Consider the following 20,321-nt stretch of genomic DNA (forward strand, 5'->3'; position numbering starts at 1 on the left):
GAGAGAGGAAATAACTATGACAATGATATGTGTCATCTCTGGGCAAATTATAAAAAGAGAACCTCTCTGAGTGGGCTGAGTACATAAACATTCTCCTTTTCCTGGAGGACACAATCCCACACCCAGGCACATGATTTGGCAAGTGGAGTTAGAGGGTTGGGTTTCATACCTGACTTGTGCTCCCTGATCCAGGTATCCTTGGACAACCAATATGTGCAACCAAATGTATGTGTGTGTGAGCTGTAGGGGTGGGAGGTGTATAATGAAAAGTAGAGAAATGAACTCAATTTTACCAAAGATAATCAAACACAGATTGGATGTGAGTTTGCTAGTCTTTCTGGAAAATGGTTGGCTTAGAATATTTCTGGCTTTCCTTCCAGCTCTAGGATTCTATTATTTTCAGGCTCTTAATTAATGATCCAGTGCATCTCTGGATTTGATATGGGGCAGATTTTTCCAGTTTACTAATAACCATATCATGGGAAATAAATTCAAAAGCTTTCCTAACATCAAGATACTTGTTATTTCCTACGAAACCGAAGATCAACTTCTCATAATTTTTTAAAGGTGTGCTTCTTGGGAGGATCCTGCTCTACTTTTCCTCCCCATTCTGAAAATAACAAGAGATATTTTTTGACAAAGCCACCCCCAATATGGCAGAATTGTCAGCTGTGATAGAATACTGATTATTTCTACTACAGTGGTCACTTTTTGTGAGTGCCTCATAAAAGTTAATCTCTAAAATGCTTCAGTGAGGTTGGCAAAGGATGGATAGTTTATCTTTGTCATGCTGATAAGGAGAATGCAGCTCACAGGCTTTGATTGTCTCACCCAAGCTTCTACATCAAATCACTTGGAGACTGAAGACCAGAATCTGGGTCTTCAAATTTTTACTATATTTCTTGAGCCCGCATAGCAAATTCAGGCCACGTCTCCACATCAGTAACTCAACTATTGCAGAATGACTCAACTAACAGGGGACAAAAGGATTTCACAAGTTTTCTGGAGCATTGCATGGCCTTAGAGGGTAGAAATCTCTAATGCATTCTTCCTGCTGTTTATGCAAGACAGATACTAAATCCATACAGCTCTGTCAATTCTCTGAACTCAACATCTGTATATATTAACTTAGTCCCTTGAGACTACCTTTGTCTATGATGGGTGTACTCTCCTAGTGGAGTACAAACAGCTGTGAGACATCAATCTTTTTGTGCAGAAAGCCTCCCTAGAATCAGAAATGCCCAGGAAGCCAGGAAAATAGTAAAGCAATGGGATTAACTCAAGCTCAGAAATCCAATGTAGAGTCACTCTGTGCTGTATGAGTGGAAGCAAAATCCTGGGTTGAATGTACAAATTAAATCTAAATGTCCTCCCACCCTTCAAATTTGTCACTCACCTAAATATTTTACTTTTATGTTTTATTTTGTACTTTGCTCTTATAAAAATTCTTGCTTTAAGACTTTAACCTCTGTTAAACACATCACTACTTATTTGGGGGAGCTCTCTTAATTTCTTCTGCTCCTAGAGATTCATTTTTTTGCAGGGAAAGAGAAAACACCAGCTTTCTTGAAAGAGAGCTCCTAAATGGCAGGATCAAGATTACTAGAATTATGCATAGGTTTTACCAATCTCAACTGACATTAAAATATCTTCTTAAAATGGAACCACCATTCCCTAGTTTCCTTAAATTAGTTTTAAACTTTCCATTGCTTTAGGAGTGGAAGGTCAAGAAATAACATTATAAAAATCAGAATATAATAGTATTGATCAACTAACATAATATAAAATTTAAAGTACCAAAGTAAAAATCATGTTTTCTTTTTAGCTGATTTTGTTAAAATTAATTTTTTCAGGGGTGACTTCTAGCACATTCATGTGATCATGGCCTAGTTTCAGAATCAATAAGAAAAAATTGTAAATGTTCTGTGTTATATCAAGGAAGCACTAATCTAACTAATCACATAGTTAAAAATTAAAGTAAAAACGTTCTGTTCCTGGGCTTTCCCGGTACCTCAGCTGGTAAAGAATCTGCTTGCAATGCAGGAGACCCCAGTTCAATCCTTGGGTCAGGAAGTTCCTCTGGTTAAGGGATAGGCTACCCATTCCAATATTCCTGGCTTCCCTGGTGGCGCAGACAGTGAATAATACTCCTGAAATAAGGGAGATCTGAGTTTGATCCATGGATTGGGAAGATCCCCTGGAGGAGGGCATAGCAACCCACTCCAGTGTTCTTGCCTGGAGAATCCCCAGGGACAGAGGAGCGTGGCGGGCCTGCAGTCCATGGGGTCACTGAGAGTCAGACATGACTGAGTGACTAAGCACAACACAGTACATTCTGTACCTAGCTTCTCAAAAATTATTATTTTACCTGTGGCTTGTTCTGCACATAGTTCTGTCATCTTTAATAAATGTTTAAATAGTCTATTTTCAGGTAAAGAAGTATTAAAGTAACTAAGCTGAAAACATAGTTAATCTGGCATTTATGCTCAGCCTAAATGTGTATCTACAAACCAATTATTTCTTTCCAACTAAATACCAGTACCACTACCTGATCCAACTCAAAGTCAACATGTTCCAAACTGGATTCATTATCACCACCAATAACCTCCAATCAAGCCTGCCTCTTTTGATTTCCTGGATCATTTAATAATGCCACCACCTACTCAATTACCTGTGTCGGAAACCTGGGAACCATCCTCTTGTCTTTCTCCCTCATCCAGTCTTCTTTCTCTCTCACTCTCCAAATTAAATCTAAATGCTACAGCACTTACTCCATAATGCTCTTGTATCTGCCTTGTCTCTCCATCCACACAGTCACCATCTTAGAAAACTCTATTGTCTTTATCTGAAGAGTCACTCTGACTCCTCAACTAGTCCCTTTGCTGCCAGGGTCACATATATTCACCACCCTCTTTGTCGCAGCATTAATTTCATGATATCACCTTTATATTTAAACTTCTTTCAAGGTACACCATCATCTGTAACAGGATTTTTCCAAGTGCAGTCTTCTCAGAAAAGTTATCTAGAATGTTTGTTAAATTATATTTAAACTCCTTTCAAGGTATACCATCATCTATAACAGCATTGTCCCAAGTGCATTCTTCTCTAGAACAGTTATCTAGAATATTTGTTAAAAATACAGATAACTGGAACCTACTACAGCCATTGAATCAGGCTCCATGAAGATAAGGTCTGGAAATCTGCATTTTAACACTCTGCAGGTGAATTTCGTGCACACTGACATGTGGAAAACACTAACCTCCAAAAGAAGATGTGGCCTGTGAGGTCTGCTTGTCTGGTCTTCTCATCTACAGTTTCCCCGTCAGCACCCTTATCTTGTCTTGCCCAGTTTTGGTATTTCCTCAAAATGCATGCATGCTTCCATACCTCTGGCCTTCTCTAATGATATTCTCTTTAACAGAACACCTACTGTTTCATCTACTTGGTTAATCCTTGCTCACCCTTCAAAGCTCAGGTAAAGAAGTTAAAGGTTATTTCCTACAGGGACTCTTCCCTGAGTCTCCAGGGCTGAGGTAGATATCCTCCTCTTTGCTCTCCTAGCACCTGCACCTGTGCAGACCTCTGTCTCACATCCTCTCACACTGCTTTCTAGTGAGTTCCCTTGACTGCATCTTGTTCATCTTTTTAACACACTTAGCCCAGAATCTGCTCATGGTAGGTGAACAGTACATGTTGGATTAAATGAATCATAATTCATCTTTTAATTAACTTGAATTAATCCATTTGACTTGAGTTAAACTTCTGGAGATTCCTATAGACCAGTATAGATTGAGAATCTTATCTGGGCTCTTTGAAGATAGAATTAAATTAAATTATGAAAATAGAATAGTCCCTTTAAAAAACAATTAATCCTGAGTGATACATTCACATTCCTGTCTGATTAATAAGAAAATGGGAGGGGGCAGGTGTGAGGAACCAAAGAAACAATATGAGCCAATAGGCCAAGAAGTGGATCCCAGGCCTCTTTCTGCCCTGACTAGTGAGTGATATGGGGAACATCTCTTAATCTCTGTGACTCCCAATTTTCTCATCTACAGAAGGATTAATGGACTCTTAATCTTTCCTTGAACTATTATTTTATAACTCTATCATTTTGACATATCATTTAATACAATAAAAAACAATTTCAATAAATGAAATTGGATTTGGGGAGGAAAAATCTATTGATCCAAATTTACCATAACATTAGACTAGTATTATATTTAGTCTGTTTTTTTCTACTTGGTTGTAGTATTTGGTCATATGGATTTGAATTTTTATTTTGTCAGTTAATTGTATGATGTGCTTAATACATGAAATAGTAATATGTTTTTATCCCCATGAATTATACTATCATGAGTGAAATTAATGTCACACCATTATTTGACTAAGTAGATGATCTTCATATTTTCCTTATGGTTTCAAAGACATAGGACAAATTTTTGAGTGAAGTATTAATCTACCTGTGTGACCTTGGACAAGTTATTGAACCTCTCTGAGCATCTCAAAGTAGAAAGCTAACATAGGACAAATTTTTGAGTGAAGTATTAATCTACCTGTGTGACCTTGGACAAGTTATTGAACCTCTCTGAGCATCTCAAAGTAGAAAGCTAAAGTATGTAATGAGACAGCTTGATTTCTTGATTTCTGACTTTTGGCAATAAGAACACAGGTTTGTTGCCAAATTTTAACACTGGATTCTCTGCTTAAGAAAGATGTTTATATTACTGAGAGTGAAAAGGGGTTGCTGCCAGTATCGAGTTAAAACAGTGTCTCATTAAAACAGAGACGAGCACTCCCCCTTTTAAAAAAGTCTACAATAAGATTTTCATAATGGAAATTATACCCTCAAACCAACTGATGGATTCAGTTAATTGAAGTGAGACATATTTCTATTTCCTTTTATCTATTTCATTTCTTCAGTGAACCCCAAAGAAATACAGACACTGGTGTGCTGCTCATCTGATACAGCTGCAGATACTATATAAACTGCCTTTGGTAGAGGGGACAGGGTATGATAGAGGGGTGATAGAGGGACAGGTATGATAAATAAAGATGGGAAACTGGGCCTTAAAACTATGCTGATCATTCTGAAAATTTAGAACAAGGAGACCTTGTTAATCAAAAATAGAGATTGGAAACTACTGATCTAAGCACTAAGAATTCTTTTATAGGAAGCTAGCAATTTTAATATCTGGGGGAGTAGAAGTTTTTTTTTTTTAATAATGCTGATTTATTAGAGAACCAAAAAAAAGCTGATCCAATGGGATGAATATGCACTTATTCATACATCCTTTAAGTTAGCATAATTGTACAATTGAGTTACAATCTACATAAAGAAACTAAAAATCAGGAGACTGAGAGTTCTTAACTTTATTCCCAACTCCATGTGGCTTTAAATGGCCTATTCGATCCATTCTCAGGCCCTCTCCACAGCTTGTAAGATGCTACCCCAGTTAGTAGGGGGAAAATTATTTGTTGCTTCTTCCTTCTCACTTCCCACCCCTTTATACACACAATTAAAATAGACACTAAATACACAGAGCTCAAAGAAATGCTTTCTTCGTATTGACCATTCATACCTGACCATAAAATGTGTTAGTTACACTGATCTCTGAGGTTCCAAATTCCTTTTTAAAAGGGCAACCCAGAAACAGCTCTGCTGTCCTGAATCACAACAGAAATCCCAGACAACTTGAACAGACTGAATCTGCAACAATTTCCAAGTCTTCCAGAGGCAGGGGGAGCCCTTTGAGAAGCAGAGCAGCTAGATGTCACCAGCCAGGACAGGCAGGCAGGCGTGGAGGACAAACTTGCTCCAAATGGTCTAAACGCTGAGCCTCGAGCCTTCTGTGAGGTGACTGCTGCTGTTCAGAGCGGCAATGGTCTCCTGTCCCAGAGAACAAGGTCACCAAGCCAATTGAAGATCTCCTTTTCCTCCTAAAAACAGACCAAACAAAAGGCGAGTTTGGAAAGAGCTGCACAGTCACAAATGTTTGCATTGTCTTTAACTGGAACTTTTCACGAAAAAAGAAAATCATGTTCTGATATATATCATAGTCTATGTTCATGATATTATTGTCAAGTCAGAAGGACAGGTCATGTCACTAACAGAGGCACAGATTGTTAGTTCCTTGGCATTTCTGGTCATTGTCAGTTACAGCTGATTAGTGGCAAATCCAAGACTAGCTTCCCAATCCTACAATTAGTGTTATTTCCTTTAGAATATGCTTGCATGAACTACACACAGGCCAAAACAACTCCAGCCCACTTAATAATAAGGTTAACACAGACCTACTAAATGATGGGAAAATGGCAAGTATAAAACTAGTCACAACAGCAGTTAGAACATATGTTTTGTTTTTATTCAGATAAAGTGTATGGTATGTAGGTGTGAAATCAGAACACAGCCTCTGGAGGAAAAGGACATTCTCATGGAATGTATATGTTCGATACAGGGCCTGACGCATTGTACAACCATAATAAATGTAAATGACTGAAATCCAATTTATTTTCTGGCCACACTCCTAGGGAATCTTATCTGATTTTCAAGCTGCGGGTGCTAAAATAAAATCTGAGAAACATAGCAGGATAAGAAATAGATCTTTTCAGCAAATCTGATATCCACCCACCCCGTCTTCATTTTTCATCTTACTTTTTCTTTATTTTGAAAACTGATTCTTTTCTCTTAAACTAAATATTTCTGAAAGGTGTGTACCTAAGTCATGTTGATAGAAGTAAATGCTCATTCATTCATTATCAAATATTTTTGAGCACCTCTTTTTATAGAAACAAAGCTCTAAGATACTCCTTCTCCTCAGAGAGTTTTAATTTATGTGAAAAGACATAAGAAACCTTACATAGCAAAATCAGATTTAAATTAAATAAAGAAATAGTTCAAGAATTTTCACAAGGCAGTATAATTAAATGTGAAGTACATGGAAAATAAGCATTTAAAAATATGGCTCAGTTGCACATGACTTACAGAAGCAGTACACTCAGTTTGTGAGTAAATTAGTAGACCATATTTACAGTGTTTTGTAGTAAGTGTCAAAAAATAGTTCCCAATCAAATGTAATAGTTTAAAACTTTTTTCTTGGTTGAAAAGGGTAGCTTTTTACTAACCACAGATTTAAAATACATTTTAGAAATGCGTAAGGGGAGAGAAGTCTGTGATGGTATCCTGGGGCCTGAATTACTAATCCACATATTATTTTTCCTTTTTTAATTTTGGTGTTATTTCATACCCTAGATGTTATGTAGGGAAAAATGTCCCTTTCCGAAAACAGCAGAAAGAAAATTATTAAAGATATTTCTGCCTGGGAATAAGTAAATATTGAATTTCAATAGAAACTGCCACTTCAAGCTATTCATAAGTCAAAAATCTAGTGGTAGAATATTCTCCCTATTTCCTCAATACAAAATCTTAGTCTCAAATGTATAAACAAAAAGTTTTTTCCTTTTATGACACAGTAATTTACCCACTAGAGAAAATCTTTTATAGAAGTTAACCCAGTATAAATTTCATTGTGGAAAAATAGCTTCATATGTAAATATATATTTATATAAATATACATGTTGATGAATATTACTTATTCTACAGTAAAAATTTTATTAATAACATCTTAAGTAATTTTTTAAATGAATCAGCAGTGCTTTATTCTTCAGGAGTCCCATTGATTTAGATACTGATTGACAAAAAGAACACCCAGTTGGAAAGTGCAAAATTGCTTACATTTGTAAAAACTGTTTAGTTCAGTTCAGTTCAGTCGCTCAGTCATGTCTGACTCTTTGTAACCCCATGGACTGCAGAATGCCAGGCCTCCATGTCCATCACCAACTCCCAGAGTTTACTCAAACTCATGTCCATTGAGTCAGTGGTGCCATCCAACCATCTCATCCTCTGTCATCCCCTTCTTCTCCCATCTTCTACTTTTCCCAGCATCAGGGTCTTTTCAAATTAGTCAGTTTTTTGCATCAGGTGGCCAAAGTATTGGAGTTTCAGCATTAGTTCTTCCAGTGAATATCCAGGACTGATTTCCTTTAGGATGGACTGGTTGGATCTCCTTGCAGTCCAAGGGACTCTCAAGAGTCTTCTCCAACATCACAGTTCAAAAGCATCAATTCTTCAGCACTTGGCTTTCTTTATAGTCCAATTCACACATCCATACATAACTACTGGAAAAACCATATCTTTGACTACACTGACCTTTGTTGGCAAAGAAATGTCTCTGCTTTTTAATATGCTGTCTAGGTTGGTCATAACTTTTCTTCCAAGGGGCAAGCATCTTTTAATTTCATGGCTGCAGTCAACACTTGCAGTGATTTTGGAGCTCCCAAAAATAAAGTCTGTCACTGTTTCCACTGTTTCCCCATCTATTTGCCATGAAGTGATGGGACCAGATGCCATGATCTTACTTTTCAAATGTTGAGTTTTAAGCCAACTTTTACACTCTCCTCTTTCACTTTCATCAAGAAGCTCTTTAGTTCTTCTCTTTCTCCCATAAGGGTGGTGTCATCTGCATATCTGAGGTTATTGATATTTCTCCATGCAATCTTAATTCCAGTTTGCGCTTCCTCCAGCCCAGTATTTCTCATGATGTACTCTGCATATAAGTTAAAGAAGCAGGGTGACAATATACAACCTTGACGTATTCTTTCCCTATTTGGAACCAGTCTGTTGTTCCATCTCTAGTTCTAACTGTTGCTTTCTGAACTGCATACAGATCTCTCAAGAGGCAGGTCAGGAGGTCTGGTATGCCCATCTCAAAGAATTTTCCACAGTTTGTTGTGATCCACACAGTCAAAGGCACTAGCATAGTCAATAAAACAGAAGTAGATGTTTTTCTGGAACTCTTGCTTTTTCAATTATCCAACAGATGTTGGTGATTTATTCTCTGGTTCCTCTGCCTTTTCTAATCCAGCTTGAACATCTGGAAGTTCACAGTTCACATACTGTGGAAGCCTGGCTTGGAGAATTTTGAGCATTACTTTGCTACTGTGTGAGATGAGTGCAATTGTGCCGCAGTTTGAACATTCTTGACATGGCCTTTCCTTGGGATTGGAATGAAAACTGACCTTTTCCAGTCCTGTGGCCACTGCTGAGTTTTCCAAATTTGCTGGCATATTGAGTGCAGCACTTTCACAGCATCATCTTTCAGGATTTGAAATAACTCAACTGGAATTCCATCACCTCCACTAGCTTTGTTCGTAGTGATGCTTCCTAAGGCCCACTTGACTTCGCATTCCAGGATGTCTGGCTCTAGGTGAATGATCACACCATTGTGATTATCTGGGTCATTAAGATCTTTTTTGTACAGTTCTTCTGTGTATTCTTGCCACCTCTTAATATCTTCTGCTTCTATTAGGTCCCTACCATTTCTGTCCTTTATTGAGCCCATCTTTGCATGAAATGTTCTCTTGGTATCTCTGATTTTTTAAGAGATCTCTAGTCTTTCCCATTCTATTGTTTTCCTCTATTTCTTTGCATTGTTCACTGAGGAAGCTTTTTATCTCTCCTTGCTATTCTTTGAAACTCTTCATTCAGATGGGTATATCTTTCCTTTTCTCCTTTGCTTTTCACTTCCCTTCTCTTCACAGCTATTTGTAAGGCCTCCTCAGATAGCCATTTTGCTTTTTTGCATTTCTTTTTCTTGGGGATGGTCTTGATTCTTATCTCCTGTACAATGTCACAAACCTCCATCCATAGTTCATCAGGCACTCTGTCTATCAGATCTAGTCCCTTAAATCTATTTCTCACTTCCACTGTATAGTCATAAGGGATTTGATTTAGGTCATACCTGAATGGTCTAGTGGTTTTCTTCACTTTCTTCAAATCATTGTGAATTTGGCAGGAAGGAGTTCATGATCCAAGCCACGTCAGCTCCTGGTCTTGTTTTTGCTGACTGTATAGAGCTTCTCCATCTTTGGCTGAAAAGAATATAATCAGTCTGATTTCAGTGTCGACCATCCGGTGATGTCCATGTGTAGAGTCTCCTCTTGTGTTGTTGGAAGAGGGTGTTTGCTATGACCAGTGCGTTCTCTTTGCAAAACTCTATTAGCCTTTGCCATGCTTCATTCTGTATTCCAAGGCCAAATTTGCCTGTTACTTCAGGCATTTCTTGACTTCCTACTTCTGCATTCCAGTCCCCTTAATGAAAAGGACGTCTTTTTGGGGTGTTAGTTATAGAAGGTCTTGTAGGTCTTCACAGAACCATTCAACTTGAGCTTCTTCAGCATTCCTGGTCAGGGCATAGACTTGGATTACTGTGATATTGAATGGTTTGCCTTGGAAATGAACAGAGATCATTCTGTCATTTTTGAGATTGCATCCAAGTACTGCATTTCAGACTCTTGTTGATTCTGAGGGCTACTCCATTTCTTCTAAAGGATTCTAGCCCACAGTAGTAGGTATAATGGTCATCTGAGTTATATTCACCCATTCCAGTCCATTTTAGTTCGCTAATTCCTAAAGTGTTGATGTTCAGTCTTGCCATCTCCTGTCTGACCACTTCCAATTTGCCTTGATTCATGAACCTAACATTCCAGGTTCCTATGCAATATTGCTCTTTACAGCATCGGACTTTACTTCCTTTACCGGTACATTCACAGCAGGTTGTTGTTTTTGCTTTGACTCTGTGTCTTCTTTCTTTCTGGAATTATTTCTCCACTGATCTCCAGTAGCTTATTGGGTACCTACCAACCTGGGGAGTTCGTCTTTCAGTGTCCTATCTTTTTGCCTTTTCATACTGTTCATGGGGTTCTCAAGACAAGAATACTGAAGTGGTTTGCCATTCTCTTCTCCAGTGGACAATGTTTTGTCAGAACTCTCCACCATGACCCATCTGTCTTGGGTGGCCCTACATGGCATGGTTCATAGTTTCATTGAGTTAGATAAGGCTGTGAAAAGTAAGCAATCTGATCACTTGGACCACAGCCTTTTCTAACTCAGTGAAACTATGAACATTAGAAATAGCAGTAATTTTCTATGTCAAACTGTGAATGCTATGATTTAACCATCAATCAAAGTCACTCCTCTCAGTGGTATGACCTTTCACATTTTCCTAGGGATAAGATTGAGATTGGTGTTGTTTAGTCACTAAGTCATGTCTGACTCTTTGGTGACCCCATGGACTGTAGCCCAGGCTTCTTTGTCCATGAGATTTCCAAAGGCAAGAATTTTGGATGGGTTGCAATTTCCCTCTCCAGAGGATCTTCCGGACCCAGGGGTCAAACATGCATCTCCTGCATTGGCAGGCAGATTCTTTACCACTTGGGATGCCCTTGAGATTGAAATACTAGAGTAAAATGAAAGATAGAATTAAGGACATGGTTGTCATGGTGGTGGTATTATTTTCTTTACTTCTTGCATTTTATGGAAAATAATGTTTTTTCCTCAATTTACTCATGCCCTTTTGTTGTCTAAATACTGTTAGCCATTATTCTTCTGGCTCTATAAACTTAAACTCTAATACCTCCATTATATTTTTCTATAATTTCACATGTTGATTATTCATTCCACATTTACTCTTTTATTTATATTATATACTAATTGTGCCTATGTGTCAACACAAAAGTCCCAACAATTTGTTTCAAATCTCTCTTATCATTGCCTTCTTTCTTCTAACTAGAGTCCTCTCTATAATTTGGTTTGCTCACCTGAATAGAGAGGAAATTAATGTACAGAATGGTCAAAGGGTCCCTCCAACTCTAAAATTATAGTTCAATACAGTAAGACATCAGGGTTGTTGCTTTGTTTGGATTTTTAATAATACAGGATAATTATCAATTTAAAGAACAACTCACTGTATAAGTATGGATGCCTACCATGAATGGAGCTTCTTCTTCTATTATACTGAGAACAGACCATATATAACATTGCTTCATAATTTAAAAACAAAATCTTATTTTGGAGAAAACACATTTTCTGTATATTATAATTAAATTCCAGCAGCTTATTCTCTAACTCGGCAAAGATGGGATTTGAGCCCAGAAAATCTGGCTCCAGAGTCCACCCACTTGTGTACAATATTATTAAACAAGCATTTATTGGAGTGTTAGCAGCAAAGAATACAAAGATGAATGAGGTATGGTCCTGTCCTCAAGGGGGTTACAGAGCCAACTCCTTTCAGCAAAGCATTTCTCCAGGGCTCTGCTGAGAAAGAAGACGGACACTTTTCCACCCAGAATCCCCATAGCAATTCATCCTTTCCTTTCTCACAGCACTTTTACAAGTGGGTTATTGTTATTTGTGTTCACCTCCCAGATCCCTTACTTGAAAGGAATATATTATACCTTATTCACATTTGTACTCTATGTTGATGCTGTAAAATGGTTTTAAAATAATAGAAAGAACACACTGATGTTTACATTGTGCGAGCACATTGTAGTAAGTACAGTGCAAGGATGAAATAAGAGCCTTGGCAAAATAGCTGCAATTGCAAGATCAGAATCACCATAATAATCCCAATTCAGATTGCAGGGTGGTTGGTTTGTTTCCTCTCCCAAAAGGAAAAAGGATTTAATGGAAAGATTTGTCTTATTTTTCAGTAAGGTCATTTAAGATGGAGCATGTTTTTATTCACATTTTTAAGACTATCCCTGTATGACTTAAGAGTTTAGCTTCTATTAAGCCAGATTACTTTCTATAGTTTATTTTATTTTTTGTTTTTTTTTTTAAATAAGTTCCCAGATTTAAATTTCCAACATGCTTTCTGGAAACTATAGTCTGTTAATTTGTTTTTTAAATTTTAATTAAAGTAATAGCTCTGCATGCCTGTAATTTGGAAATTTTGAGTCTCCTTTCTTTGCCTAATCTCAGCCCTAAAGTCACATACATTGTCCCTTAATTGAAGAACAGAAATCAGAAGGATGGTTCCTTCCTCAACTGATAATTTCCTTAGAGAGACTTGCTGACATGTCACAGAAAACATAAAATGCATTTCATTAATTTTCATTCTGCTCTCAGACTCTTCAAGGGCATAAACTTGGATGTGTTATCACATTTCCTATCCAATGATGCTAAGATTTTTCAATGTCATCAGTCTATACTGGCAGTTCTGCAGTTCCCAATGGAATATGATAAACAGACTCGCTAGACAAGTTCAACAAAACTTGAGGCAATTAAAAATTAAGATTTTTTTCTAATAATCAAAGTCAATATGTAATCATTGCAGAAAGTTGGGTCTATAAAGAAAGAAATACAAAATCATCCACAATATGATAATCATTAATTTTCAGTCATTTTTCCTGGACTCTTCTTTCTGTAAGTAGAGGTGAATATCCTCAGGATACTGTGAAATAATAATTACATTTCATTCCAATTATCTGCCATGTCCCTTACAAGTCTAGGAACTGAGAAGCCAGAGGCAGCTGTGGGCTTCAGAGCCTCCTAGAGAAGATGGGTACATGCTGAAGCACAGGGAAGGGCCCTAAACCCTACCTGAGTGGGAATGTGAGGTCAGAAGGGGCTTTTTAGGAGAATACCCTCACTGAGACCTAAGCAATGTGCTGGCGTTAGTGAGGGATGGGGACAGGGTGCCCCTCCCACCGAGGCTGGAGAAAGAAGGCAGTGAAAACGTGGCCTTGGCTCACAAGTGAATATGAGGGATAAGAGAGGACAAATGCACAGGGTCCACTTGGTATGAGGCTTTGTGAGCCATGATGCAGATTATGGACTTTGTGCTGAGGGCAGTGGAAAGCTATGGAGGGTAAGCAAGGGATACAGCACTGCAGCAATGGAGCATGGATTTGGTGAAGAGTGTGAAAGTGGAAGCCAGAAGGCTGGTGAGGAGAAAGTGGGGCAGTTTCAGAGAGAGGAATGAGAGGATATCAAACAACCAACCTTTACAGGATGCTTGCTATATAATAGGCATTCTACTAAGCACGTCACATATTGAACTTTGCTCTCTCCGGAAATGAAGTTCTGAGGGAATGCTTTATAGTTCCAAGCCATGGTTAAAGATACCAAGTAGAATCAAGACTAATAGTTTCAGCAAGTGATCTAAAAATTATGGAAAACAATATTAAAATGATAAAATTAAATATTAAGATGTGAATTTAGGAATTTTATAATAAAAGTAAAAATTTTAAACATAGTAAAACTTATAAACTTATGTATTGTTAAAGATTAAGTTGAGTATTAAGTTATTTTATCCAAAAAATGTTCTTTGCCATCCTCTTGAGTTACTAAGACCTAATCTGAAAATGAGAAAAATTAAAGTATTGAGAATCTTAAGCGCACACATGCATGCACAGACACAGAGACTTAAACTCAAACATGTTGCATTTAATACTTGAACATGACTTGAATATGACTAAATATATCATGGACGATACACAGTTGTGCATTTTCTTTGTTAATAACCAAGCATTTATAGTTTCATAATTGTATAAAGTCATTCTTACATGTTAAATTACATAAAAATAAATACAAATTTACTCGGGAACAAGCTGATCATTCTTCCTAAAATTAAAACAATCTGGAAAAAAGTACTGCTGTGAAAAATACTGAAAGCTCACTTGAGAACCATTCACAATTTCTTTCTGAAGATTGCTGAATAATTATAAAAGAAAATCTCTTAGTAACGTAATTGTGAATAGAAGTCTATTGTTCTTAGATCCATGGAATAAATACTTGATTTTTAATTGTGATTCAGAGAGATATATTTTAAAATTAACTCTGCATTCAAAAGAATAGCTTGATCATATAAAGTCAGGAAATCTTTACTTAAAAACATTTTAAAAGGACTGCCGTAGCTAATTTAATATATTTTTCCCTTGTATGCTACATATTCCATATGCTGGAATTTACCATTCTTTTGAATAATATGTGTTCCATAAAATGAAGATCATTAATTTTTTTATTTACTCCATGTTAAACACTTTTGTCTTTATGTCCTCACCTCATCAAGTATGTTAAACATAAACATAACTCAGTCTTCTTTTGTACTACATGAACCAGGGTCAACATTTTAAACATCAATTCTTCTTGCTGAGTACTATAATCATATAATTCTTCTAAAGAAGATATTAGGCTTAAATTGCACTGCTTCCAAAAGAAAATCTACCAGTTTGGGGTTGTTGCTTTCCTTTTACTTATTTATGCCTATATAATAAAGTCTCTATTTATAGTTCATTGTGATAGAGATGATGAGACAGGGAAATTATTTGCCTCTTTCTCATAAAAAGATTGTACATTGCTTTATGCTAGTGTTCCAGTAACTGTAAATGGATCGTGATTGATAGACATTAGCATTAAAATACAAATAAGACAAAGTATCTGTCAATTATCATAACATTTACAAATATATTGAGAATCCTTTTGTTCCTTGCTCATCTCAGAGTAGTTTTTAAGTCTAATTACAGATTGTATCACTACTGTGTGAGGGACTATGTACCAAACCTGGGGCAAATAGGATTACCATGAAGGTGACGGATATAAAGCCATTTAAGGATTAAGTTATTTTAGGCTCAATGATTCTCTTCCACTAAGCAAATTGCCATGAGATGATGGGAGGAGAAAATAAAATTAAGGGGGGAAAGATTGTTTTCTTTCTATGAGGGTTCCAGCTGCCAAGTTAGATATTGAATTTTATGGTTTCTTTTCAAACAGGCAGTGCAAATAAGCTATGCTCATCATCATTCTTGTCTTCCAAAATTCAGTGCCTGGTTGCTTTTTGCCTTTGAGAAACTCTTACTCTTTTCAGTCTTCTGGAATTTGAACAACAGCCCTTCAAATGTGGTCTGTTGTCATTTATTTGGAAAGGGTAAAAAGAGAAGGGAGAGGAAGAAAGGGATGAAAGAGTGAGTGAGGGATTACTCAAAAATTGAAACTTACAGTTCAGTCATGAAAACTAAAAGACTGCATTAGCAAACTGCAACTTATTTGCATTCAAAATCAAGTATTCTACTTTGTTTAAAATCACTTAAGCAAATTATCACAAAGACCTACTAAACAATGTTCTTTTTAACTCTCTATAATAGTAAAAGATGGGAAAGAAAAGAAGATTGCATTATCAAAATGCTTGGCAACTTCTGAATCTTAGTAACCGTAAGTCACATGCATTTCCCAGTCATCTTTTCAGGATAGGATGCTACCATTTTCTTACAATATATCTTACATTGCCCTTTTTTGGTAATTAGTATAATTTGACATATTTTAAGATAATGAAGCCATCTGCTCTGAAGAGCTAAATCACCATTAATGTTTAAAAACTTTCCTCTCTGCAACAGAAAGTTACAATGAAACTTCTAATCCAGCTTTGCTTTTGAAGTTTCATCTTCCAGAGAGTTTTTAGAAGCATAATGATCTAGATTTCAGGGCACACTGTCACTGACAGAACCCTGTTTGAGGTGGAGATCACCAAAGAAGTTTTTAGTTTCATCTAGTTCACAGAGCACTGACTGGACGGAAGGGGAGATGTGGTTGGATGCAGTCTTTTATTGTGTGCAGTCCTGTGTGAGCTGTGTCACTTTTACATTTTATTTAAATGGCTTATCTTGCTCAAGTACACATAAGCTAATCAGTGGAAGAGCCTGTGTTGAAGACAGGTGTCCTACTGACCAGCTGCTAGACAATAGTGTCCTATTGTCCACTGGTGTGTGCGTGCACTAAGTCACTTCAGTCGTGTCCAGCTCTTTGCGACCCTGTGGACTGTTGCCTGCCAGACTCCACTGTCCATGGTAGTCTCCAGGCAAGAATACGGGAGTGGGTTGCCATGCCTCCAGGGGATCTTCCTGACCTTTGTCTCTTAAGTCTCCTGCATTGGCAGGCAGGTTCTTTACCACTAGTGCCCTCTGGGAAGCCCCCTATTGTCCACTACTCCTTGCCAATTTTCTGTTATTATTTAACCCAGCTCATAAGGAAGATTTAAAAGGAGTCATGTTAAAGAAGCTTTTTTATATACTTCAGTGAATTATACAAAATTAATAATAGTGTCACAAAATATACACAGAAAAGGACAATGGGATATGGCAAAGGTGAAAAATAAGATATTATTGAATTTAAGTGAAATGGCATTTTTATTTAAATGAAAGTATAAGATTGCATACAGATGAAAAAGTGTAAAGATGAGAAAGAAGTTAGCTGAAGAATATCAACATTAGACATAATTTCATTTGCCTTAAATGTAAATGAACTAGGAGAAAATATTTAGTTGCTGAGTCATTTGGTAAACCACACCTGTGATTCAGTCTTGCCCCATCAGAGTAATTGTTATGTATTCTCAGTGGATAATTTATAGAGTCAACACAATTTTCTCAACATCAGTACCACTAACATTCTACAGCCAGTAATTCTGTGCTGTGCGAGCGTCCCCGTGCATTGTAGGATGTTGAGCAGCATCCCTCCCATCCACCCACTAGATGCCGGTAGAACCCTCCCAGTTCTGACAGTCAGAACTCTCTCTCGACGTTGCTGAATGTCCCCTGGGGACAAAAGTCACCCTCTGTGGAGAACCACTGGAATAAACAAGCATTTATCGAGCACCTGCGGTAGGCCTGGCATGTGGACATAAACTAAACAAAGACCTTGATCTCACAGAAATTATATTCTAGTGCGAGAGTGATGGGGAAAAAAGACCAAACTATATAATGGACTGACAAGTGCTGAAAAGAAAAATAAGGCAGGATAAGAGCATAAAGAATAATTTGGATGATATTTAGATTAGCCCTCTCCAAGGAGGTGCCTTGAGCAAAGACCTAAAGTGAGATGTGACTATCTGGAGGAACAGTGTTTTAGATGGATGGAATAGCAAGTGGGAGGGCCCTGAGGCAGGACTAGTTTGGAATGTCTGACTAGCAAGGGGCCACTTGTTGCTAGAACTGAGTGAGCAGGTGGAAAAAAGTAAAGAGTAAAGTCATCAAGGCAAGCAAAGGCCAGATTAGGCAGAGACTTCTAGATTAGCTCGGCTCAACTAAATTTGCTGCCATGATGAAAATGTCCATGTATTATTCTGCCTGAAACAGTAGCCACAGTGCCCAAAACACTGACCACATGTGGCATATTGAGCACATATGGCTTCTGTAACTGAGAAACTGAATTTTAGTTTAACTTGTATTGTTCAATACAGCAGTTCATCACAGATATATGTAATGAACTACTGTATTGAACAATGCAAGTCTAAACCATAAGGACTTTGGATTTTTATTCTAAATATGATTAAAAAAAAACTATCAGAAGAGTTTGAGCAAAGATGTGATCTCCTTAGCTTTAAAAGAGCAGTAAAGATCATAAAATTCAGTTTATTTTCCCACATTTTCAGAGATAAGATCTAGGTCTAGTGAGAATTTCATCTAAATAATTCATGATGGATTCCTACAATCTCCTCCTCACCCGGTTCTTTTAACTGGCTTTCCTCTCTTTCTGTTCTTTAAAATATTGTTTGCTTGTTTGATTGCTTAATTTTGTGAAACTATTTAAAATGTTTTTTTGAGTGAAGATAAATGTAAATAACTAAATGATAAACAAATGGTAAAAGCTAGGCATAATATCCAAAATTGTGAAAAAGTATTAAGTAATCCGTTTGGTTTTATGAGGGCATATAATAAGAAGAACCCAAAATCAAAAACTACAACAAAAGTTATGGAATGTGATCTGTATGCAACCACCCACACCTACACATTGTAGTTGTTCCTTATTTTTTAGTAAGTGAATCCATAAAGAAATACTATCTGCAGGCTATCTCAATACTTATGACCAAGATGTAGAAGAGAAAGAATAATATGCAAAGATTAAGTTCTGATGAGTGGGAAAAGTAAACTGAAAACTGGAAATTTCCTTAACCAATTGGAAATAGCAATGAGTAAAATTATCATTTACCCATCAACACTGTTTATACACAATGCAATAAAGTCAATCTTTGGCAATTATATGATTAATCTGAAGTTAGCAAACATATTAATCAAAACATTCTATTCTAAAAATCAGCTGTTGAACTGAATGAAAAAGCCAGAGAATGGCCCCAAAAGAGTGTAGCTATTGGTAAATGTGATTTGAGGGTTAATTTCCACATTCTGTAATTTTCCCAGTGGTCCTTGCACCATCTTCCTCTAACTTTGATACTTAAAAAAAAAAAAATTAGGTATGTTTATCTCCACAGGTTTAGGACACGCTTTTGACCTTGTATGTTTTTTCACTACTTCAGGGATTCAGTTTACGTACACTGGTAACAAAAATAATTAATAAATAAGGAAGTGGTGAGGAGAATATAAGGCCTTGATATGAATGGAAATGAGGTTGCTGAAGTAATTAATTAAAAATGTCATTGACTGCCATGAAGGGGAAGATTAGCAATTAAAGCAGAGAGGTTTTGTTAATTACTCAAGGTTGAAACACAGAACACCCTGAGAGCAATGAATTCATCAATGAGCAAAATTTCAAGGGAAAGCTGGTGATCTTTTGTCACTTGATTGAAGCTGTGTTGAAAAAGTTTGAATTAATAACAATAGCAAGAGGCTTCTTAAAGATAAACATGGTAAGACGGATGCCCTTATGCCTAGATATTTCATGTCTAATAATGACATATCACATTTGTAAGAATTTCAGTTTTGAACAGATGAGAAGGGAAAACATGCTTGTGCTAGGAGTAAATTAGAACTCACTGATTCAGTTCACTTGTCTTGAGATTCAAAATTCATTTGTCTTAGGACTTTTTAATTTGTTTGATTTGTCTCGACTCAAAAATAACAGTGGTTTTCAATTTTATCTTTCTGTTCTGAGAAATAGCAATTTAATACAGAGTAATTCATTTTAATTTCACCATTCTCAATGCCTATTTTTAACACGTTATTTCTCTTCCAGTCAGAAAGATTACACTCTCCTTCTATACATACTATGGGTAAAGTTACTGTTTTATGCTAAAACATTAGCACAATAAGAAAAAAAATGTTCATGAACTAAAATTTTAATTTAAAAACATTTATTTAAGTCTTTGGCAGATTTCTTAAAATTGATTTATATCTTACATTTACAAAAATACCAAGCAAAATTTTAACTAGTCTGATTTATCTGAAATACCTAAGTTTTAGGCAATTCTTGTCTGTATTTTGCATTTATTTTATTCAAATCCTTACAGAGTTATTCAGATCAAACAGTTGATGAAGTCAACAAGATAATCTGCTTTGTCAAAGTTGATGATATTTATGCTTGAATGCATGAGAATCCACCTGCAGTGCTTTTGAAAGGACAGCTCCCAGAGCCCCATTCAATGATTAGATTTCAGTATCTTGGGAGGAGCCCAGGGATGCCATTTTTATAATAACAAAAATTCAGGTAGTTTTGATGCAGCAAGATAATCTCTGCAAAAAAAAATAAATGAATA

General features: G+C 36.6%; 1 protein-coding gene and 1 long non-coding RNA gene across 7 annotated transcripts in view; one reads left to right on the forward strand and one right to left on the reverse strand.

The window, feature by feature from the left end:
• The window catches only part of PEX5L (peroxisomal biogenesis factor 5 like), a 272,998-nt gene that overhangs the window by 18,540 nt on the left and 234,137 nt on the right, over positions 1-20,321 (forward strand). The gene's annotated exons all lie outside the window — the stretch shown is intronic.
• Positions 5,356-20,321, reverse strand: part of LOC110140813 (uncharacterized) — a 30,542-nt gene continuing 15,576 nt past the window's right edge. Inside the window, exon 2 of the long non-coding RNA XR_002314863.2 lies at positions 5,356-5,940. This is a non-coding gene — a long non-coding RNA (uncharacterized lncRNA). The remainder of the gene's footprint in view (positions 5,941-20,321) is intronic.

The sequence above is a fragment of the Odocoileus virginianus genome, chromosome 4 (assembly GCF_023699985.2).
Source record: "Odocoileus virginianus isolate 20LAN1187 ecotype Illinois chromosome 4, Ovbor_1.2, whole genome shotgun sequence".
Classification (NCBI taxonomy): Eukaryota; Metazoa; Chordata; class Mammalia; order Artiodactyla; family Cervidae; genus Odocoileus; species Odocoileus virginianus.